Raw genomic sequence first — 24,643 nt, 5'->3', positions numbered from 1 at the left:
GCAGCCTCCCATGAAGAGCTGCATGCATCATGCTGTGTCATCCCAAACATCTGTGGGGCAGTGATGCAGTAGCTGCTAGCATCCTTGTTAAAGGTCTTTGTGCAAATCTCTCCACCTCTCTGAGTCTCAGTTTCCCCAGCGTAAAATGGGGTTTATACTACTTATCTATCTTGCAGGGCTATTGCCAAGACTGAGAGAGATGATCTGTGTAAAACTGCTCAGTGCCTGGCACATGGTGATTACAGGCTAACAAGATGATTATTCACTTAATGGATTTGGAAACTGAAACTCAAGAAAGAACTGGCCAAAGACCACATATCAAATTGATAGTGGATCCAGAAACAGGAAGAGAGGTCAGGTTTGGGCGCACACTGGAAGTCGGGAACAAGCAGATGATCCATTCTCTGCTTCCTCATTTGGTTCCTACCGAGCCCCGACAGGTACCAAGCAGGGCACTGGGCACTGAAGGTGCAGGCCTTTGGGCTCCACGGTCCTAGGTCTCTGGCGTGCTGCTGCTGCTGCAGGCTGAATGGAGGCCAGGACCCAGAGCCCCGCACGGTCACCCAGCCCAGATTTTATTTCCTGCCTGGGTCACTCCTGACCATGCCCCCTACTTCCTCCACACTCACAGGCACATGAATGGACAAGCAAACTTACATGGTGCTGAGATGTTCAAATGGGTCAACACGGGCCTCTGGGCCACAGGCACAAGGATGGGGTGGGGAGTTGAGAAGAAGTGCGGGGAGAGCCCGCAAACAGGCTCAAAAGTATGTGAATGGGCATTCAGCCTCAGGGAGGAGAAGTGGCTGCTGGCTGGCCACTGGGAGCCCCACACGCAATCCCAGGGCCGTTCCCCACAGCTGACTCGGCCCCTCCCAGCCTGTCACACCCCCAGCATAGTCACACCACCACCCATTACCCAGCCACACCCCACAGTCACTCTGTTCCACCAGCTACCCTGCCCCAGCCTGCCCCACCCACCACATGTATAGCAAAGAAAATCCTTCACATTTGCTTCCCAGCTGTGCAGGAGTTTCTCTGGCGCAATCACACCCTTGGGAGGCCGAGACCAGAAGCAAATCCCTTCCTCTGCTGGAATCTGCCGCACGCCCCACCCCCCACAGCCCCGCAGTGCCGCCTGGCTGGGGGCCAAAGGGCTGCCTATCCGTCACCCTGGAGTCCACGGTTGCCACCAAGGGACGGTCGGCAGTCTGGCTGAAGGGTCTCAGGATTGCAGAGTGTATGGCCCACCCTGCAGTGAGCACACGGGGACACGGAGGCCCAGAGAGATGAAAGGACCACCTCGGGTTGCCCTGCCAGGCCTGCCCCACCCCCACCTGCCTTGGCCCATTTTCTTATCCACAAAGAAAGCCTACACATCCTCCTCCAAGGCCAGCCTCAGCTGAGAGTTGACTCTACCAGCTCTGAATTTCAGAAGTCCTGGATGAGCTCTCCTGCCCTGTACCATGGCAGGGCATGCAGGGCCAGACTGATGTGCCAGAGATGTCAGCTGCAATCAAGACTAGCACACTGGGCCCCAACTTCACCAAAAGCTTTCCAAGACAGAAGTGATCACCCACCCATGGTAGGTACATAAGAGTGAAGAACCCCTGCCAATGACCTTTCCCTTTTTCAATCTGCTACAAGGAACTGCCAAGCTAAACGTATTAAAGCATGAACTCTCATGTATTAGACATGATATGCCTGTACTACATGCTATTATTTACCCCTCACTACACCACTATGAACAACATTCCCTTCATTTGACAGATGAGGAAACCAAGGCCCAGAGCAGTCTGGGGCTTGCTAACGAGTGGCAACTGGGAATCTCCCCAGCCCATCCATCCTTCAGCAGCACGTGCCCTCCAAGTCCACTGAGGACAGCTGACACAGGCCAGCGCCTGCACACCCCGTCCTCTGTTCCCTTCAAATGCTGCACTTTCTGTTTTTGTTTTCAAGCATCTTATGTGTCTTTTAACATCAAAAGCAGCCTCTCACGATCCTGCCTGCAAGCAGACCCACAAATCACGCATCAATCAACAAGCAAACAAACCATAAAGCACTGGTTCACTCCCCAGCACCCAACCTAGGATCTGTTCTGGGTTCCCCAGAGGGGAATGCCCAACAAAAATCTCAAGAACCAAGACCTCCTACTTGTTGAGAATTTGTCTTTCTTCCGCAAGGCCTGAGTTGAGAGTGTACCTTTGCACCAGCTCTGAAAATAGGGTTTACTGAGCAAACAAACAAGACAGCAGGGCAGCAAAGTGGGGAGTGAGAGGGCGCAGGAGCAGCTGCCCTTTGGCCCCACTGGAGCTCTCAGGCAAACCAAGGCGGGCAGGACCCTCACGGAGTACGCTCTTCATTAGCCCACAGAGCTCCTCAAAATAGGGCTGTCTCCACCCAACGCCCAAATCCACCTATGCAGTCAAATTCATTCCCAGCTATTTCTCTTAGGCTTGGATCACTGGCACTTGGGGGAAAGAAAAAAAAAAAAACAGTAAGATATTTCTTTGCAAATATCCTAACCTCCCTCGCTGATGGCAGCCGACACTGACTGAACTCCTGGTACCCTGCCAGCCAGACGCTGGCTTCCCCTGATTCATCACACCCAATCCTCACACCCTGAGAGGTGGTGTCACTGATACGTGCACTTCACAGAGGGGAAATCTATGCTCAGAGAGGGGATGAAGCAACTGACTCAAAGTCACACAGCTGGGCAAGGGCAGAGCTAGGACTACCCGAAGCCGGCCCACTTGGAGCCCCAGCCTCTGTGCAGCTGCCCAGCACTCCACACCATTCCTAAACTAGGTCTGCAGCCCAGAACCTACCCAGGGACGGGTAGGTTCCTGCTCCCTGCAGGTGACCGGCCCCAGTTGCCTCAATGCAGGCTGATCGGCATCCCTAGCAACAGGAAAGCCTTCCTTCATGGACAGATGAGGCACCACAGGTCCCCAGAGAGGCAGGACCTCAGCCTGAGGGTCCTGACCATCCCCTGCCCCATCCCAGACAGGCAGAGAACCCACAACATGAGACAGGAAGGCTGCCTCCATGCCCCAGGCAGAGGCCTCGTGTTGAGGAAGAGGAGAGCTGGGTGGTGAGGGTCAGAAGCAGGAGATCTGAGTTAACAAGGCCAACTCGAAGGATCATGGGGACCAGCATGCCTCACAGGTCTGCTACACACCAGATACTACGGCAAGCACCGCCCAACCATGATCTCAGTTATTCGTCGTTTTCTTTCAAGGAAGTACATACGAGTTTACCGTTATTCCTTCCTCCCCGTCTGCCAGCCTTGCAGGGGAGCTGGGAAACGCTGGCCAACCCCAGCCCCTGCCCACCTTCTCTTGCCCATCCCAGGTTGCCATATGACCCCTGGACAGATCCTGAGAAACATGTGTACTCAGGATGGGATGGGGGCCTCCAACTCCTGGAGGAAGTAGCAAACTCCACATGGGCCTGGAGTACCATCAGCATCCCAGTGTGTCCACCGGCTCCCTCTGGGCAATATCTTTCCTTCTCTGAGCCTGTTCCTCAACTGGACAGCAAGGGGTACAGATTAGATCAGAAGTTTGTGACCTCTGGGGGTTACGGCACCCTTTGAGAATCTCATGAAGGCTGTCAGCAGACTCTCTGCAGACAGATGCCACATTCCACACAAACTCACAGAGACTGTGAACGACCCTCTCCCCAAAAGTCAAGTTAAGAACATAGAGGGATCCCTAGTGGTCCAGTGGCTAAGACTCCGTGCTCCCAATGCAGGGGGCCCAGGTTCGATCCCTGGTCAGGGAACTAGATCCCACATGCCCCAATTAAGACCTGGCACAGCCAAAACAAAGAACGAACACAGAAAGTCTGCAGCAGCCTTTTGACTCTGACAAGCCATATCCTCACCATCTAGACAGGACTGAAGCCACGAAGGTATCGTCAGAGCACCCGGGGACCTCACCACCCCAGCGCCCGCAGGGCCTGTGGTAAATCTTTAACTCCCAGACCTGCTGGCCTCAGGTGGATTTGTGGACTTGCTGAGCTGTCAGGAGAAGCTCAGAGAGAAGCTGAGCCCGTCCTTTCCACCCCTCAGCCACACTCTCCTTCTCCTCAGTCAGGAGTCTGCCAGGTTGGCCCTGGGCTGTCTCCCTGGGGCAGTCCTGGTAGTGGAGATCCTTGAGGTACCCGCTTCTGGTCCTGTATGCAGACAGGACCCCCAGGGCCAGGCGTGGGGGCCACTGCTGCACCCCAGGCCCCGTCCTGCGTGGTATGAGCATGAACACACTGTGGGCACGCACACATCAGAAAGACCGGGGAGGACTGCACAGGAGGGCGGACACACGAGGCTGTGGTCAGATGGGGCAGGAAGGCCGGGAGAAAATGACAGCACCCACCAGAGCTCCAGGCAGCCACTCAGCTCCGCTCCGCTTTATGTCGCCGTGTCCTTGTAATGGCTCCCTGCTCCTCACTTAACACAGCCGCGCCTAATCCCAGAGCCAGGACAAATGGCATTACTGTCAGCCCAGTCCCCTCCCTGGGAGGGGGTGGCCCGAGGGCACCCCGCGCCACCAACCATATTCCCGGAAGCCTCCAGGCCTCCCCCATACTGCATCCCTTGCCAGAGGCCACCAATCCCTACCATCCTGAACCTCAGGAAGAGGATGCCTCGTCTGACTCCATCCCACGCCAGGGGACCCTACAGCAGGCAGGGACCCCGCACCCTCACCCCCGCCCTGAGAGAGGTGGCTTCCACAGAAGAGGAGAAAGTATGTCCCTGACCCTATGCCGATGGCCCTCACGTTCCTTTCAAGGGTGGCAGCCCGGAGTGGATGAGCCCTTGCCGTCAGCAAGGGTAACTGGGCTCTGACTGCAGCTCTGCCTGACTTCCTATGTGATCAAAGCAGGGCCCGTCCCCCAATCCAAATCTCAGTTTCCCCACCTGTCCTGAGATGAAGAGGAAGCAGGACTGATAGCCCCTACAGGGCCAGCAGGTGGTCAAAGTGCCTCATTTTGGCCCCCACCCCAGCTGCCAGGCCCTTGTCACTGCCCCCACCAACCCCAACAGAGGAGAAAGAAGGATAACTGCCAGAGCGTGGAGGCTCTAGAGCAGAAAAGGGCCTTAACAAAGCCCAGAGAGGAGAGGCAATTGGGCCATGGTCACATAAGCAGCTGGACAAGGGCCAGGCTAGCCTGGGTTTGCTCTTCAGCTGCAAACATGTAAGAGCATCCACCTGCGAACATATCTGCCTTTTTAGAGGATGCCAAGGAGAGCACGAGAGGATAGAATTTCGGGCTCCAAGAGTAGCAGTTGGGTGGGGGGGCGTTAATGACATGTTTGAACGTATAGGGTCCGGGGATTGACACTGCTGACTGTCCAAGGCTACTCACATCACACCACAAGGGTGGCCCAAGCTCCTGCCAGCCCGCAGTGATCCCAGGAACTCCTGCAGGGATAAGCAGCCTTGGCCACCTCATAACAAGTCACCTGTGGCTCAGCGGTAGTGATGGGGAGACTGGCCTAGAGGCACAAAAGCCTGGGGGATGCTGAGAAGCCTCCGGGCCCCGTGGCCAGAGTGGAGGGAAGCCAGGAGCTCTGGGGTCAACAAAGAGGAAAGGAAAGCCTGAGGCACTTGGAGACCCAGAAGCCCCCTAATCTCCTGGAGGTCTGGTGGGTACCAGCCAGGCCTGCTGATACCAAGGAGGCTTCATCAGGGCCCACATGAAAGCACCCTCATCCCTCCAGACTCGCTGGGGCTTGTCACCGCGACAGGAGTCTGCTGCCAACATGCCTCCCCTCCCGGGTGAGGGCTCGATGCTCACACGAGGCGCAGCTGGCAGGGGAAGGGGCAGCAGGTGGGGGAGGGGGAGGGCCTTGCTCTCTCTAGATCACAGACAGCTAGAGAGCAGAGACAGAGTAAACAGCACCGGGCAGGTGACTACTTATCCAAGGCCCCTTTTAAAGAGGCCAAGGGGCCTGGGTGAGGCTCTACAAAGTACCCTGCAGGTGTCTGCACACCCGCAAGGCTTGGGGGCTGATTCCTGGGGTCGGGAGACTGGTGTTCTAGTCCTCTGCTGAGCCAGGACGAGGCATCCAGGCAGCAGGCGCCCGCTCTCTGGTGCTGGCGGGCACCTGCCCGGCACCAGGAGTCTCACTGCGGCACCTGAGTGCTCCTCTCAGTCTGCCTCTAAGTGCCTCCCTCACCTCACCCTAGGCCCAGCCTCCCACTAACCTGCCAGTGAGCCCAGCCAAGCACTCTCTCCTTGCTGTGTTCACCAGTAAAATGGAATGGTGCCAGATGACTCCATGGGCCAACCTAACCCCAAGCTGGGCAATTCTGCAGGGAGCATAACCGACCTCCCCTCTCAGCCCCAGAAACGGGCACAGTGGCGGCCACTCCCGCCATCCAGAAGCCCATCAGGCACCATGCTCCAGGCAGAAAGCATGGTATAACACCTCTATGTAACCGTGTGCTCTGTCCTCTCCTATATGCTTGGCCTCTGCTTCGTCAAGCCCTCGTTTCACAAATGTGGAAAATGAGGCTCACGGGAGTAAAGCAACTGGCTCAAGCTTCCAGTCGGGAAGTGCTAAGCTGAGATTCGAACCAGGGCCTGGCTGTAATCCTGCATTCCACGGGATCCGCCAGATGACCCAGAACTCACTACGGCTCAGAAGATGCTACTGGGTCTTTGCACCTCCCACGTCTTTGAGGGTGCAATGCTGAGGCTAATGCAAAAGGCGGGCTGCCGGAGGTGGCGGGAGCAGAGGCAGGCACGGGAAGCCTGTGTGGGTGCTGAGCATCTGCAGACTGACCAGCCTCCAGCCTGGCCAGCTGTCCACTACTGTGACCATAAAGTCCTCGTCACCACCAGCACACCACCGCCACCACTGTGCCATTTTTAAATCATCACACAAATGCAAAGCTTTTTCACAGATGCTGCTTTGGCATCACATGACAAGCTTCTAAGATCATGGCAGGGATTTCTTCCCTCTTTCTGCTATGAGGAAAGTGGGGTTCCTGGAGGAAGAGTGACTTCCCAAGAAGTACACAGTGAGGCAATGTTTGGCAGTGAACTTGAAGCCCACACCCTCTGCCTCAGGTCTGGAGCTCTGTCTACTCCTCCATGCCCTTTTCAGTTCAACCAGCACTGATGGGCCTATGTAACAAAGGCTTTTTTTTTTTTTTTTTTTTTTAACCATGCTGCATGGCTTGTGAGATCTCAGTTTCCTGATGAGGGACTGAATTTGGGCCATGGCACTGAAACCACTAACTCCTAACCACTAGACCACCAAGGAGCTCCCACTAACGAACGTTTCTGAGAGCTCATTCTGTGCAGGTATTCAGTTCAGTTCAGTCACTCAGTCGTGTCCGACTCTTTGCAACCCCATGGACTGCAGTACGCCAGGCCTCCCTGTCCATCTCCAATTCCCGGAACTTACTCAAACTCGTGTCCATTGAGTCGGTGTTACACCCACACTTCACGTTATTATCTCATTTAACCATCAACACAGCTTCACAAACTACTACCACTGTTCTCATTTCAGACACTGCAGTTCAGAAACATGGCGTATCTTCCCCGGTTCACCATTTTAGAATGGGGCAGAGAGGAGATTCAACCGGAAGTCAGTCTGGCTCTGAGGCCTGCCCTTGGAATCTCTGTGCTCGCTCTGGGACCAGAGGGGAAAGGAGAGCAGACACACTCAAACAACACGTGTGCCTGCAGGTTATGGCGAGATTAGGATAACAGGAAGACAAACAAAGCTCTTGGAGAGCCCAGAAGATGCAGGCTGTTACAAACGTCCAGGCAGGAGGCCAGGAGTCTGAGCAGGGGACATGGGAACAGAGGGAGGTGACAGATGGGAGGGGGGCGGCCTTGTGAGACCTTGGTCAAGTGCCTTGCTTTCTCTGGATCTCAATTTACCCAGCTGTTAAGAAAAGTCCCTGGAATATCTCCAGAGCCCTCTCCACCTCGAAAAACTCTTGGACCCTGGGAAAACAAGCAATGCCTGGTGACAGCCTGGCTGCCAGCCACGGGGGAATCTGAAATGTCCTTGGCTGTCCTGGCACGATTCAACTGCTGGGTAACAGGCTTGCAAAAGCACAGGGCTCGGTCAGCATGCCTGGGCACCACTGAAGTGTGGGTCCTAAGGGGGCCACATTCCACCCATTGTCAACCCCTCCATGGCTCCAGTGGAGTAAGCAGCCGGGCTGGACCCAGACCAGGAACCGAGGTCACATCCAAGTGCCCAGTGGAATGTCACTCCAGGCCTGCCCTGCCCTGATCCTGTCCAGACAACCTGAGGACACTCAACGTCACCCACCTCTCAAAGCCCCACACTCACATTCCCCAAGGTCAGCCACTGGGATGCAGAGACAAGGGGTTCTGTAGGAGATCTTAGGGAAAATGACCACCTCCATTCCCACGGGACGTGTGCAAGGCAGAAGCTGCCCACGCCACGTCAGTGAAGACCACCAGTTAAAGGAAGGGCGGAGAGTCCATTGGGGTGGCCCTCAGTTGTCACTCCTGCAGGTGGACGGGGTTCAGCCAAACTCACAGCTGCCTCCTCAGAGCACGTGTGAACGTCTCCTGCTCTACAGCCTGCCATGGCTCCCACCACCTAAAGCCCCTTAACCTGACCCACTGCACAGCCACTGTTACTAATAGCCTCTGTTCACTGCGGGTGGTGTCCGCCGAGGCCGTGGCTGTGTGCGTTTTCTCGTTTAACCCTCACAGAAACTCTGATGCAGGATGCAGGTACCATGGTTGGCCTGTTTCCACAGATGAGAAAACTGAGGCTCAGAGAGGTTATGCCAGTGGCCCAGAGTCTCACAGCCAGGTGGCAGAACAAGGACTTGATCCACACTGGACTTTAAGCCAGGTTCTTAACCTCTGAGTTCAGCCTACTCAAGTGCTCCCTGCCACCCTCAGAACCCTGGGGCCAGCTTAACACTTCTATATGCCTGAGGGGAAACCAAAGCACAGAGAAAAGCCTCTCTGTTGGTAACCAAGACAGGGAAAGGCCTGAGGCCTCTGGCCTCCTCTTCGAGGACTCCCCCCACGCCACCCACCCTAGGAGGAACCCCCACCCAAGGAAACACACCAGGCAGAAAGGCCAGGACCACCGCCAAGACAATGAGCCCTCAGAATCTGCCTTCTTCCTCTGTCCAGAAGGAAGGGGGAGAAAGGAGCAGGTTTACAAAGAAAGAAAAAGCACATGAAAGGCCCAGGAAATGCTGCTTTTACAGACAGGTTCTCAAGAGTCTGGAAGGTCCTCCAGGGCACCCCCACACCCCTCCAACAATAGGAATGCCCAGGACAAACCTCTACCCGTGCGTCTCCCTTCCCCCAGGCGTGCCCCTAACTAGCATATCTGATCTGAAATCTCCATTTCTCTCCCTAAACCTGCCATCCTGCAGCGTTCCCTATCTCCATAAATGTCCTTCCAGTCCCTCAGACCAGAAACCTTGCCGCTGACACTTTCTTCCTCCCACACCCCCCATCTGATCCATCAGCACACCATCCTGAGACACCCATTAGGAGTCCGACCCCTTGCCACGCTGAGCTGTACTGCCACCGTCACACCTCGCTCCCTCCCGGCCTGGCCATGTCCTGCTTCCACCCTCCTGACTTCTCCCCGCCCGCAAACGTGAGTCAGCCCTCGGCCCCGGCCCTGGCCCCTCAGCAGCTTCCCCTTAACTCAGACTCAACAGCAAAGTCCTCTGGAAGGCCCAAGAGGTCCTAGGCGGTCCTCCCCGGCCCGCGCTGGCCGCCTCTCCTCCTAGGGCCGCTCTCATTCTGCCCCTCCCCACGCCAGTCTTCTGCTCCTCAAGCACATCCCAAACCCTCTTGCCGCGAAGCCTTGTGCAGCTGCGCCCTCTGCCTGGAATGCTCTTCCCCACACACCCTGTGGCTCCCTAGCTCCCTCCTGGAGTTTCCCGTCCCCTCACCAGAGATTTTCCATGACCCCCACCCCTAACACAGCAGAGCCACTCACTCAACACAGCTTTGTTTTTGTGGCAGGCACTCTGGCCACCTGACTAATAGCCACTATTCATCAGTTTGTTGACTCACTCTCACCACTAGAATGTCACCCCCAAGTCCAAAATAGGGACCGGTCTGTTTGTTCACTGCTGTGCCCAGAAAAGTGCCCGGGACAAAGTAGATGCTCAATAAAAATGTGTTGGCGGAAGGACTATGACTGCCCTCATCTGAGCATCTGTTGGTTTCTTCAGCCCCGAGGAGACCAGGAGAGCCTGGAGGTGAAGTGAGACTCTGCCTGTACCAGCTGGAATCTTGACAGTTGTCACATGGGCAGTCCTGGAACAAGTAACTCCTTGAACCTGAACAGGACTTACACTGGTCCCTATCGATGCCTGTGCCCACTCTTCTGGCTACTTCTGGGTCTGACAGCTGGGCCCATGGGGCAGCTCCCATCCCAGCGGGAACACGGACTGGGCTGCAGCTGGGCTCCCCCCCGCCAGCCTGCCAGTGCTGCCGGGGTCTGGCATCTGACAAAGGCTGCCCCAGGCCCCCAGCCAGGGGAGGTGGAGGAGGGAGGCCCAGTGCCACGCCTGCCCTTCTCCTGTTGTCAGCAGGAGGACCTTCAGAAGGAAGCTTTGTTCTCAGAATAAAGAGCAAGAATCCCAGTGCCAGGCGGAAACGGGCACAGAGGCAGCTGGCCCATTGGAGACAGTTTAAGGAAAAATGAAAAAAAAATGGGATGGAGGATGTCTGAGGGGTAATCTGCACACCCAACAGGTTTCATGCCTCCAGGGTGGCTATGACGATGGTGGCTTCGCTTTTCCAGGCCAAGCCTCGAGGTTGTCACAGACAACCAGATGATTGTCCCAGCTCGGGGGGTGGGGGGGGTGGGGGGGTGGGGGGTGCTGGCACTGACCCTGAGGAGGGAGGTGAGGACGGAGGAGTGGATCCTCGCCTGAGAGTCAGAAGACCTGGGTCCAAGCCTGGCTTTCCACATAACCACATGAGACGCGTGGGAGGGAGGGGACGTCCCTCCCTCTGCGTATCTTGATGTACCCACCTGTAAATGACTTCTGCCGGCCTGTGCTTGAAGCCTCAGCCTGTCTGCCACCAGACCACCCAGTGAGGTACCTCTGAGCCTGTGGCCAGGTCACTGGCAGCCCAGGACAGTCCTCCAACCTTCTTGGGCACAGGCCCTGCCCACTGGGACCCGGGCTTCCAGCCTGCCTCCTCCCCTGCCATCAGGGCCCTCCTCTCCTGAGCTGTCTGTCACCTGAGCAGTGTTGAATCCCTCTGGGCCTGGCCCAGACTCTGACACCTGCCCAGATCCCCCCGTGAACCTCTCCCAGGATGGTGTTCCAGACACTTTCAGTCACAACCACCAGAGGAGCCCAGCGTGTCAGTGCACAAAAGGTGAACAAGCAGCCCAGAGAGGGAAAGGGGCACGAGATGTCATATAGCACAAACATACCCAGAGGTCCACCCTTCCAGCCCTGGGCTCCCTAAGCCAAGATAGGGTCTTCAAGGCATGTCTATAGAGCCTCGCATCTAAATCCTCTAGGAGGGGGATACTATACTCTGTACTGAAGGACTCAAAGATGAGGGTCAGAAACCTGCATGCTTTTTTTCTTTAAAAAAAAAAAAAAAGCTTCCCAGATTTTTCTTGTACCCAGAACAATTGTGACCTCTCAGCTAAGACCTCTTCCAAAAGGGGACATCTTAGCTGGTCTCCAGGGAAGGTTAGGATTTCCATTAAGAGAGTAAAATAAGCCTTACACAGATAGATAGCTGAACAAAGAAGCTGGGGGTTAAAGCACATTCTCTAGGAGAAGAATAAAGCAGAGAAAGGCCTGAAGGAGGGAAAACCCAGTCCAGTAAACACTTGAACTGACTCTCCCCCACCATCTCCCATCTCCCCAGGATGCAGAGGTTTGCACTTGATGCCATCCAAAGGCTGCTGATCCCAGCCTCCCTCTGCCCCGAAGCTCCTCCAAGCCCCGGGGGAGAGTGGAAGGTGGAGACAGCTGCAGGGGAAATGTCCCTCTCCTTGCATATACTGCAGCATGGGGATGACTCTCTGAGTGACTGTTTATCCCCAGCTTAAGAAGCTGCCGGGGTCAGTGGCTAAGCAGTCACAGCTTATCTGGGAGGAGGATTCTCAGGCCACGGGGCAGGCTGATCCAGAGGCTTCCATTAAATGGAATCTTCACAGCTGGTGAGGCTCAGCAATGCCCCGCCTTCGTTCATAAGGGAAACATTTATTATGCTCCTGCTGTGTATGCAGTCCTGAGCTTGAGCACAGTGCTTGAAGGGACAGAGAGAGGTGTCAGCTACCCCCCACCACCCTCAAAGAGCCCACAAAGCTGACAGACAGGGCACCATACCACAGCACAGGAGAGCGAGCCAGCCGTGCCTACAGGACAGGGTCGAAAACTCAGATGCCTAGGAGGCTAGAAAGACTGTGCAAGTGTGCCAAGTGGCTTGGGAGGGATGGGGCAAAGTGGAGCTTACGTGCTGCATCTCCAGTAGTGGCCATTGGAGAACTAGGCTCAAAGTTTTACAATCTTCTCATTTTTGAAGTAAAGCCAGAAGTTGAGATCTTACGTAAAATCTCCTGTTGGCAACTAGCCCAATATTTGGTGTGGGCCAAGTAAAATCTGCCCCTGGGGTGGATGTGGCCTGCCAGTCTGCGGCCTCTGTTTTCTTAAAGAGAACAGAATGCAAAGCTCAGAAGAGGCGGCTTCCTGTAGCCGAGATACTAGGGAAGGCTTCCTGGGAGAGGAGGCCTGGCGCTGGGCTGCAGGAACGGGTAGGTCACTCCTGGGGAGGGAGTCATAGCGGGGTGGGGGGCAGGCGGCGTACCAATTCAAGCCATAAGGACCATGGGTCAAGGGCACCACCCGCCAGCCTATAGCCTGCCCATCCCCCTAAAAAGGAATCCTGGTCTCCATCCCCAAAGCAAGCACAGAGGCATCATCTCTGTCTGTCCCTAGGTGGCCGCAGGAGGGGCCACTTGCCCGGCAAACCTCCTAACTAAACCAGTCGGTGGCAGAATAGCACGGGTTTGATTTCATCCCTGGAGCTTGAGGAACAGGTCAGCTAATGTAACAGCCCCACGGGGGGGAAGGGAGAGGAAGAGACAATGGAGGACAAAATGAGGCTGAGAATCCCGTCCTGCCTGGCCAGGCCCCACCTGTTACATAATCCTGCCTCAAGGCACCTGTGAGGGCCTGGGCTGGGGAGACCCAGGATGCAGAAGGTTCCCCCGCCTCCCCCTGCCCACTGCTGCTTTTCAACCCTGCCCCGCAGCTCCTGAAAAGCTCAACAGAGCTGTGGGTGGAGACTAAGACCCCAAGATAAGGCACTTAACAGGATCACACAGCAAATTAGCAGCAAAGCTGAAACTGATAATAACAGCAAACTTTAACCAAGTGGTTACTTTGTGCCAGGCAGAGCACAAATCCTTTACACATATTATCTTTATCTTATATAAAAAGTCCACAACACCTGTAGATAACTACTCTCATTTTTCCCACTTTACAGATGGGGAATTGAAGCACAGGCATACTAACTTACCCAAGGTGATGCCAGAGCTGGCTCAGAGGAGGAGCCAGTTTTCAGAACCCAACAGTGGCCTCCAAGACCACACAACGAACCATGAAACTACACTGCCATCAGGCTACTTTCTGCGAGAACCATACTGGCTTTCAGCTTCCTTCTCTCAAGCCCTCAGGGCATGCATGCAGCCCCCTGCCCTCCTGTCAGCACTTTGGGGGCCACCGAATCCTCTGACAACCTGATGAAACCTACAGATTCTCTCTGCAGAAAAATAATCCACAGAAATGCCTACAAAACATTGCAGGAGATTTGAGGGGCTCACACAGCCCTGAGCTGGGGAGCAAAGCGGATCCAAAGCATGGAATACTCCAAAGTTGGGGGGAAGAGGAGGAAGGGGACTCCCCGAGGCTCTCTGAGCCCCTCATCTCTAAACTTGGAGCCCAGATGGACAGCCACGTTAGTCCACAGGCGTGGGCATGCATTAGGGCCCAGGGCCTAGTCATTTCTTCAGGGCTGGGAGAAGAGAATGAATCACGATATACAATAGCCCCCGCCTCTGCACCCACTGGGAGTGACTCACAGCTCCCAGCTGCTAGGCAGACAGTGCACAGCTGGGCCCCAGCATCTGGACGGGGGGTGGCATCGCCAAGCTTACCACCATGCTTCCCCACCCTGCGAGTCACCATTCAATGGGTCACCTGTCTATAGGTTAGACCTGGCCTTGCCCAGGATCTAGCGGCTCTGTTTCCAAGAGGGGACCCTCCACAGTCTCCACTGGGCTCCAGGCCAGCTGGTGCCATGGGAGCAAGAGGTGACGACAACTGCCCCTTACAAGGTACTGCAAGACCCGGGCTCCCGTCCCAAGTCTCCCGCTGCCTCACTGTGCAACCTCAGGCAGCACCCCCACCTGTCAGAGCCTCAGTTTCACCAACTATAAAGTGGGAAGACGAACGTATCAAGTCCTACCCAGCGCCACAGCCCCGAGTCTATAAACAGCAGCACTGGACAAATTTCACAGAGCCTTGGGATCCTGCTTTCAGGAAGTTACATAAACATCCTTCGGAGAAACAAAAGTCAAACCTAAAGACTTTTTTTTTTTTCCTGTAAGGATATCAAGAAGCCCTTTTTATAGTCTGACTTCCCCCAATCTACTTCCATTGTTTCAAATATCCTCTCAGGACCTAGAAAATACATTTGGTTTCCGTCTGGGGTCTGGGCTTCTTGGTGTTCTTCCCCTTGGATGCCGCCCCACCCTCCTTGGCAGCTTTCTCCTCCGGACACACCCTTTTCTACCCCCAGCCCAGCACTGGTCTGGGCCAGCCTGAGGGCTATGGCTACCCAGCCTGCCAAAGGAGGGGTGGGGGGCAGGGACAGTTTTCAGGAAACAAAGCCTCCCCTGGTCAGAACAGAGAGCGCTGCAGGTCTGGTCCCAATCGTGACACGGTGGGTGGCCCTGTGTGGGTCCCTGCTCCCCACTGAGAGATGAAGGGTTTCCTATACTGTGTCAGGGATGCTCCTGCACTGCACCCAAAGACATGGAGGCAGATGAGAACAGCAGGGTGCACACTGGGCTCTCTGATCACAACTCCCCAAACCCTCCTGCTAAAACCAGAGGAGACCCGGGTTTTTTCTCTCTGATTTTATTTCCTGCTCTAGCTGTGGGGCCTGGAACTCAGGTCAGCGTCTCTTTGAGCCTCAAATGGCCCATCCATGAGACAGGGAGAATGATAGTGTCTGTAGTGGAGGCCATGATTTGGAGGCTTGAGCCCTAACCACCCCCACACAATCCCATTACCCCTCCTCAGTAAAGCCTGACTTACTCCTATGATAGAATGCAGCTCTATAAAGCCTGCTACACAAACACACCAAAACAATCCTCCATAGCCTCTCTTCCAAGGAGATCATGCTTCTAAGGCCCCCACAATAAAATTCCTAGATTTCTACCACCTATGACTATGTGCCCTCAGTATTTTCATCTGTAAAATGGGGCCAATAATGATGCCAACCTTATAAGATTACTCTGGGGATTACTCCAGAGATTACATGGATGTGCCTAGCAAGCATTGACAAGCTCTCCACAAATGTGAGTGGCAATTATACGATCACCATCATTAAAATGACTGAGACACTTTAAAACCATTGGACTGGTAACAGCTAAGGCCCCGTGGCCCTCTTGGACCACATCTGGTCACTGTGACCACACATGCATGCATGTGCCCCCGACCCCAGCACACACCCTTCTCTGCAGCAGGAACCACTCTCTGCCCCCAGTGCTAGAACACAGTCAGCCAGCCTATCCCTGGCACCCATCCTTGCCACCCACAGAGTCTGCCACCTGCAAGTCCCCCAACCTCCCAAGTGGCCCTGGCACTGTCTCCTGTAAGCATGTTGGGGTTCTCTTGAACCCTATCACTGTGGCACAAGACTGTTTCCCAGTCAGAGGAAGCTGTTACAAGATGGAGACTCTCTGAAGTCAGGCTAGAGAGAAACTGGGCTTTCCTTTGGGTCCCCTGCATTTGCTGGTGTCTGTATATGTTCAGAGCCCAGAGAAGCATCAATTTTTTTTTTTTTTAATTACCCAACCAAGTACTTTTGGAAGGTGAGCATGCATCGGAATCACCTGAGAAACTTACATTGTTGGATTCCCCCCTCCCTAACTCATCAGTTTCAGATTCAGTAAGTCTGGGGTGGGGCTGGATAATTTGCATTTCTAATAAGTTCCCAGGTAATGCTGATGCCAATGGTCCAGAAACCAACTTTGAGAACCACTGACTTAACATGCAGGTGAATAAGGGAAAGCGTCTGTGAACAGGTGATGCTAACAGTCCTGTAAACACACTAGCAGGAGCTGCCCAGGGTAAGGGCAGGAGAAAGGGGACCTGGGCAGACGGTGCAGCCAGAGAGAAGGCCCTGCGAGGACGACTTTCATTTCGCCTCACCTGGCCTCTGCCTGGGCAGGCAGCATAAACCAGAGGTGGCTGCGTAATAACCACAGCAAACCTCTACCGACCGCCACCCCAGACCTGCCCTGACAGGCCCATCCTTGGCCGGCCCACAAGTGAAGAGAATCCATGCTACGCCTCATGGAGCCAGACCTCTCAGGTCTCCACTACTTCTCAGCGAGGAGCAGCAGGATTCTGCTCCACACCTCCAGACACATCCCTTTCCATCTTGGCCAGCTCAGACTGCTTCCGCATCTCCAGTGCCTCTGCAAGTCAGCTTCATCTGACCGGAGCAGTCCCTCAGAAACCACCAGACAGCAAGGACAGACCTGCCAAGTCTGAACCTCTCCAGGCCACGTCACCCACCTCGCTGGGCCTCAGTCGCCGCATCTGCTAAAGGGGGTGATAACAGTGCCCACCTCCTTCTGTTGTTGCGAGAATGAAAATGGGGTCCTTGGTCATTAGCTACATCATCAGCTACAATAACCATATCTATTCTGGCCTGGGCTTGCAGCTAAGCATCCTCCTTGTGTTTTCTTTCTAAATGCCATGAGATGAGGACAGTTATCCCCTTTGTACAGATGAGAACCTACAACAGCTCGCCCAGGGTCCCACCAAGTAGGAAGTGGCCCCGCAGAGATGTGAACCCAGCTTATCCTGCTCCAGAGCCTGGTTTCCAGCCTCTTCTCAATGCGTGTCCCCGTCAGCCCACCCTGAGATCCAGCCCAGGTCACCTCTCCCTGCCACCATCCTCTCCCCCTTCCTGGGGCACAGGGAGGCTGGGCAGAAGGCCTACAGAGGTTGCAGCCTCCACAGCGGCCCGCAGTCTAGGGTATGGGCCCCTGGTCTTGAAGGCGGTCAGGAGGCCTGCCAGCTGGGCCAATCCATCTGGCACAAGTTTCAGGTACCACTCAACAGGGCCACCAAGGAGGAGGCTGGGACTATAGAACTTGAGCATCTCAATGATGAAAGAAGAGAAGAACGCGTTTCCCTGGTGGCTCAGCGATAAGGAATCCACCTGCCAATGCAGGAGACACAGGTTCGATCCCCTGAGAAGATCCTATATGTCACTGAGCAACTAAAGCCCATGCACCACAACTACTGAGCCTGTGTTCTAGAGCCCAGGAACTGCAATGACTGAGTCCCCTAGATGCAAGCACTGAGGCCCTCGTGCCTGTGCTCCACAACAAGAGAAGCCATCACAATGAGAAACCCACACACCACAACCAGAGAGGAGCCCCCCCTCTCCATAACTACAGAAAAGCCTGTGCAGCAATGAAGACCCAGGACAGTAAAAAATAAAGTTAGTTTAAAAAAAAAGGAAAATCAGATGTAACCAAGAGAGTGAGATCCTGCGAGGCTTCCAGAATGAGACGGGCAGCTGCCATACCCCATGCAAATTGCCCTCTCTCTCCAGTCTCAGTTTCCTCATCCATACAAGCCTCAAGTCATTAGACAGAAAGCTTAGAAACCCCAGAGATTCTGCCCTTCATCTCTGGAAAGAGAGATCACCTCACAATAATTATGACAACCATTGTTATCTCCGAACAGCTCCCACTTACTGGGCTCTGACACTGGGTCAGGCACAGATTTACACCATCTCCCCGCAAAACAGGACTATTGCTATCCTCATTCTGCAGTTGAGGAAAACCATGCCCAGAGAGATTTAGATAATGTGATCTATATTCCACAGCTAACAATGACAGAGTTGGGACGTGAACCTGGGACTTCTGACTCCACTGTGCAAAGCTGTCCAAATCCACTGGGGCAGAAAGGGGCTGCCTGCAGCTACTGCCTCCAGAGCATGGAGCCTGGAGGAGAGGAGACATGTCCTTAAGGAGCCAGAATTCAAAACCAGGTGTATGAAGGTCCCTGTAGAGGCCCAGATAACAGACTGTGCATGGAAAGCAGGCAGCAGGCAGTGCCAGCTCTGTGGATTTAGAAAGAGGTTCTGCTGGAGCTGGGTACTGGCTGGGGAGGGACTCTGGGGTGGGTGAGCGGAAGTGACTGGGGAGCAGCGTCCTCTCTGTGAGCAGAGATGTGGAGACAGGAAGGGACTGGGCACACAGGGAGGGAAAGGGGACAGTTTCTTTGTGAGGGTCAAGGGGGATTGGGAGATAGGGCACTGTGGTCACATAGCAAGCCACCCACCTCCCATACCTGGCCCTCAAATAAGTGTTCATTTGCAGTGCACATTTAAAATTAGACTAATCAAATCTGTATCAACAAATAAAACAAGCAGGAATAAAAAGGTGCAGGAGGCAACTGGACACAAACTTTTCTTCATTGAGATAAGAGCATTAGACTGTGTGTGTGTGTACGCTCAGTCATGTCTGACTCTTTTGTGACCCCATGGACTGTAGCCTGCCAGGCTCCTCTGTCCATGGGATTCTCCAGGCAAGAATACTGGAGTGAGTTGCCACGCCTTCCTCCAGGGGATCTTCCCAATCCAGGGACCGAACCCAAAGCTCTGCATCTCCTGCATTGCAAGCAGATTCTTTACCGCTCACTGAGCCATTGGGGACCTCTATAATCCCTTTGGTAACAGACTGACTCTACCCCCAACACCACACAGTCCAAACACCCCCATCCACCCCTTCTTCCAAGCTCCCAACCTCCAAGCTGAAGCTGACAGAGCTTTGTGACAGCCCCACAGGCAGAAGAAAGTACCTTGGCTGGTGAGCCCTGAGACTGGGAGACTCTACTTTAACCTCTAATGAGGGGAAGGAGGCAGATACCCCTGGCCCCCTCAACACACATCCCACCCCATCCATTCCTCACTTTCAAACCAACCCCTAACTGAGTCAGCCTGATTCATGATTCAGCCTTATTTCCTCATATTTGAGGAAAGACAGACTGAACCCATTTCACAGACTGAGAAAGGAAGGCAGAAGGTTCCAGGTCTATGTGAAACCACAGGCCCTGGCAATTCAGGCTTTGGTGGCTGATCTAGATAGAAATCCTGAGGGGCCTCCGAAAGGGCAGCTGGGCTGAGGGTTTCCATGGGGCAAAGGCTCTCCCAGGCAGAGCGCCGCAGAGGAACTTCTAGAAACGCACAGAAGGGGCAGTTCTGAAAAGCAATGAGAAAAATGAAGTGGAAGTGGGTCAAGCACACCCTAAACGCTGAGATTCTCGGGTGAAAAGGGAACTGAGAGAAGTCACCCAGGCCTGACTGGCCTGGCACATGCTTTCTGCACCCTCTCCAGATTCTCTGCGTGCTGTCAGCAACGGGACCTTGCTGTCTTCCCAGGCAGTTTATGCCCGTTAGTGTCACTGTCACCCTCGGTGCTGTCTCTGCCTTTGAGAGCCACACAGGACAAGATTATGCCCTCTGCCCAGAGACAGCCCTGTAGGGAATTGAAAGCAGTGACACGGCCACTTATGGGTCCTTCCCCAAACCTTAGGCCACCTGTGATGACGCCATCCCCAAGGCACCTACAAAGTCCTGTAGCCTCCCCCTCCTTCCCTCTCAGTCCATCCTGTGGCCTGAGTCAGACTCCGGTCAACTTTCTGTTGGACCACAATTAGCATCATCTCTGAGCTGGTCTCAACCCTGCCAGTCTTGCCACCATCTCCAGCCAAATGACCCCCAAGAGAAGCAGCACAAGAGGGCAGAAACAGTTCAAACCTGGGCTCAATCACAGGTCTGCAAGTGACTCAACCCCTCTGAGCCTCCATTTCCTCATCTGAAGATGGGGTGGGGTTGGGGGTGAGCAGCAAGCAGCTACTTTGCAGGGGTATTGTGAGATTTCAATGAAGCGTCTGTAAGGAGCCTGGCACAAGACACAGTAACAGGCACCAACTCAATGAGCTGCTTACAACCCTCTGTCCTCTCCACCAGCCACAGAATAAGATCCAAACTCCTGAGCAAGATACTGCAAGCTCCCCATGACCTGATCTTGCCTCCCACTGCCCCCCTTCTCGCTGCCTGCACCCTCACAAGCACTTCCTCCCCCAGGAAGCCCTGTCGACATTAATAACCAAAAGAGCTTTTCCCCTCCACTGACCTTCCAAAGCCCATCTATCACTGATCACATCCTGCCTCTTCGCCATCACTTGATCCTTGCCTTCCCTCCCCCATCAGATTAGCAGATTCTCCAGTCAGAAAGCAGCAGCACCTCACCCCATTTCATTTCCCAGTCACCCCCATCCACATTTTCCATACATATTTAACAAATTACCCGAACGTTCCATTTCAAGTAAAGAATGTCCAAGTTCTCCAAACAGTCCAGATATTTCAAGCCATATCCTAAACCAAATCCCAAGCCAGCAGAAGTCTGCCCAGACTCCAGGGACTTACAGGCCTGTTTTTGACCTCAAAGTTTGCAAGACGGGTCACGCAGGTCCACAGCCCAGGGCAGAGAAAGCTCTAAGCTGCAAAAACCAGAGTCCATTCCTAAGTGTCTCACATGCAGGGTTTCTCAGTTGCCCCTAGGTCAACCCCCAGCCTATGATTTCATACCTTTAACCACATCCTCAACTTGTGATTGTAAAACTGTCTTTGCATACCCCTGTGGCTGGAGATTCGCCATCCATCTTTTCATTCTTGCTGGCTTCTTCTCCTTTCACCTGTTGATTCTCTTGTTCTGATCATGACAAGGAGAATCTGACCACACACCAAGGGTCATTCCCATCCCTCAGGACTCTTTTCAATCCCCCACATTTCTGAGTGCCCTTAAAGTCTAGCTAAGTAGTCTTGTTCCTACAAACTGGCAATGAACTGTCAGTCAGACGACCCCCTACTCTCAGGGTCCAGGAAAAGCCTATTGACACTGCAAATCCCAGACTCAGTGCTGGAACAGCCCTTGGAGCAGTTAGAACAGTAATGCACAAACTTTCCTCTCCCCAAAACTTTATTCATTATCTACTCCCACTCTATTGTTTTAATATGTCATTTACTAACCAGCAATTTGTTTTCCATTTTTAAATAAATTTCTCAAGGTCCCTGCTCAGAGCCTGATCCATAGTCATGGAATGGTACCACCACTAGAAGACTGGGCTAGCACAGAGCACTTATGCAAGTCAAAGTCTAGGCCACCCCACATTCATTCCTGGGCTATTTACTGAGGGCCTACAGTGTCCTCTAGGCTCAGAAACCCATGCAGTTTCCATGAGGATTCTGCAATCGAGACATGGGCTCAAACTCCACCCTTCATGACTATCCTCAAGGATGCTTGGGGTTGGGGCTCCAAAGCAGCCCACCACCTTTGCAATGAGGACCCTGCCAATGAGTCACACCAGAGGACACCTTGAACGTAAGTCCCTTGGCCATAGGTTTCTCATCACCCCAAGGGCTCCGCTCCTGGCCCTACCTCTGCCCCTTGCTGATCTGAAAGTGACCTGGTCCGAATGGAGTTGGAAAGCTCTTCGGTCCCCTGGGTGCTGGGAAGAGACAGCCGCCAGCTCTCCCCAGCCAGAGCCGGGCAGAGCACCTCCCTGCACCACCCGCACAAGCGACTTGCTGCCATGGTCCCAGCCAGCAACAGAACTTGGACCATTATCCAGCGCCAGGCCCAGGCTCCAGCCCCCCACAATAATAAGAACCAAGGCAGGAGCAACACCTGGGGGTAAGGGAAAGGCCGAGGGTGTCCTGATAATTTCAAAGGAAAATGAGATCAGTCACAGCAGATCTTATAGAGCCCTGTAGTTGAGACTCAGGCTGGGGGAGGGGAGTCAAATCCAAGCTCCACTGCTTCTCACCTGTGTAACCTTCCCAATTTCTGTGCCTCAGTTTGCCCCTCTGTAAAATGTTGCTGATAGTCACGTGGTAGAATTAAACGCGATGAAGTATATAAGGCAATTAGCCCAGGGCCCGGCGTATAGTACACATAGGACACATACTTGTTGAATATAAGCATGCTCCTGTTTACTAAGGTACCTCATTTCGTTCTTATCCTGGCCCGTTCTTACACTTTGCCCATTCTACAGGTGAGAAAATTGAGGCTAGGGGAAGGTAAGGAATCGGCCCAAGCTTACACAGCTGGGCTGTATGACAGGCTCTCGGGTCAATCTGAACCTCAAACCAGGGAAAATAATGCCCAGGCCATTCCAAATGCTCTGGGCGGGTGGGTACAGCACCGGGGTGTGATGGTGGGGCTCTGTATCCCCTGGGCTTGGCATGGCTCCTCGCTGACCCACGGGAGCCTGAGTCTGGGAAAGAGCCAGGAGGCCAGTCCCCAATTTCCCAGTTTGTCCCCGAGCCCTCGCGTCCACATACGCCCCCTTCTTACCTCGTCCCAGGTTGTTAAAGGGCAGCGTTCAAAGCGGGGGTGTCCTTGCTCCCGAGAACCTGAGGGAGGAGGGGAGTTAAGAGACCAGACGGATCACTACCCAGGGAAAACCGGTCCGGCTGCCTTACCCTTCCCGAAACGGGGACCCGGCCTCTAACCCCCTCCCTCGCCAGACAAAAGTTTCCCCTGTTCGGGAGTGGGGAGGGGGAGGGGGCATTCCTCGTGAGTGACATTATCCGTGACCTACAGCTGCCGCGCTGCCCTCGCCCGCACCCCGGCCTGCCCCGGGCCCCCGCGCGGTCCCCCACCCCTTTGTCCTCCCACCCCCGCGCGCGGGGCCCCGCGGACGCTGCGAGCCCGGCCGGCGCCCGCCCGCACCAAACTTGAGCCGGCAGTCACTCGGGCCCCGCGCGGCCTGCACGCCCGGCTCGACTCGGGCCCCGCCGGCTCGGCGACAGGGGACTGGCCGGCCCCGGCTCTTCCAGCCTCTTACCTGCCTCGGCTAGGGCGCCACCCGGGGGAGGGGGCGCTCCCGGCGAGCCGCCGGACGCCTGGGTCCCCCGGGCCGAGCGCGCGCCGCGGGGCTCTGGCCCGGGCCGGGGTTAACCCCTTCGCGGCCGCCTCCCGCCGCTCCCACCCCCGCTCCACGCCGCCGCCGCCGCCGCCGCCGCCGCCGCCCCGCCTTCCGCAGGCTCTCCACCCCCAGGCCCTCCCTCCCGGTGCCCAGCCCCCAGTCCCGGCCCCCGGCAGTGCGCTGGGGCACCGCTCAGCCTCCCCCCTCATCCCGCGGTGGGAGGTGGGGGGGTCTCCCAGGAGACTGGAAGTTGGGGCGCGCCACCTCGCCCCCGCGCGGGCCCGCGGAGCACAGAGGGGTGAACCCGCGCGCCAAGGGACCCCCCCACCTGCCTCCCCTTACACCCTCCGGCCCCAGCGCCTACCTCCCCGAATCTCGGCGGTGGAGGCGGGTTTCGATCCCCTGGTGGAGCGTGGGTGCCGGCCGGAGATCGGCGCCGGAGGCCCGAGCGGCCGGCGGGCGTGCGGCGAGCACCCCGGGGCGGGGGCCGGGGCGGGACTGGGCGCTGCTATCGGGGCTGGATTTCTCGGCTTCCACCCGGATTCTCCCTCGGCTCTCCCGGCCGATTCGGTGCTGCTCGGCGACCACGTGACGCGGGCTGCCTTTGACCCCAGTCTCGGAGCGGGTAGGGGGCGGGGGCGGGAGGGGGTGTCAGATGCGGGACCCACGAGGGCCCGAGGCGGCTGCCGGGAGTCCCGGAGGCGGTGACCTCGAGGAAACAAAGCCTGAGTGAAGCCAACAAGTTATTCGGGGTCAAGGAGGGAACAGCACTGAGGGGTCGGAGAGGCTGCAGAGAGACCGAGGGAGACAAAGACCCGCGCCCGCTATGCTTCCAAGGGCCCTGGGAGCGGCCCGCCGGGCCCGAGGGGGCCTCGTGGCTCTGCCGCCACTAGGCTTGTGACAGCCCTCCAGGGCCTCCTCTGATGGCTCCCCAACAACCAGGTCTCCGCTGGAGTGGACCCCTCCTGCGTGCGCAGTTCTTCCCGGCACCCCCTACCCCTTTGCCCTTACTCTCGAAAACCCCTTTATTCCCTTTACCGTGATTATCTTGTTCATTTACTGGTTTCATTGTTTACTAGAATGTCATCTCCCCCAACAAGTTGTTCCCAGCTGAATTCCCAGCGCCTGGCACATAACAGGCAGATGAAGAGATGGATGACATTGTACAAATCTCTTCTCCCACTGAGCCTCAGTTTCCCACCTCCAGTGTTATTTCAAGGATCTCAAGGACCCTGCAAATTAGGCAGGATTACAGTGGTCATCCTCATTAAATAGATGAGAACCTTGAGGCCCAGAAAGACAAAATGATTTCTGGGAGTCTCCTAAGTGGCTGAGAGCTGGAGCCTGCACACAGATGTGTTTGTTCCAGGTAGAGC

General features: G+C 55.3%; 1 protein-coding gene across 3 annotated transcripts in view; it reads right to left on the bottom strand.

Annotated features, from left to right (window-relative positions):
- The window catches only part of NDST1 (N-deacetylase and N-sulfotransferase 1), an 87,918-nt gene extending 64,194 nt beyond the window's left edge, over nucleotides 1–23,724 (bottom strand). The window contains exons 1-2 of one of the 3 annotated variants that reach the window (NM_001192361.3): nucleotides 23,632–23,724; nucleotides 22,694–22,752 (exon numbers count right to left, since the gene is read on the bottom strand). The gene's annotated coding sequence lies outside the window, so the exon portion shown is untranslated. Of the gene's footprint in view, nucleotides 1–657; nucleotides 11,119–22,693; nucleotides 22,753–23,186; nucleotides 23,309–23,631 lie in introns of those variants that run through there. The other 2 variants (XM_024994189.2, XM_059888134.1) reach the window with 2 other exon arrangements.
- Between the last annotated feature and the right edge of the window lie 919 nt (nucleotides 23,725–24,643).

The sequence above is a fragment of the Bos taurus genome, chromosome 7, assembly GCF_002263795.3.
Source record: "Bos taurus isolate L1 Dominette 01449 registration number 42190680 breed Hereford chromosome 7, ARS-UCD2.0, whole genome shotgun sequence".
NCBI lineage: Eukaryota > Metazoa > Chordata > Mammalia > Artiodactyla > Bovidae > Bos > Bos taurus.
The sequence above is the reverse complement of the archived record's forward strand: the minus strand, read 5'-3'. Positions and strand labels throughout refer to the sequence as shown.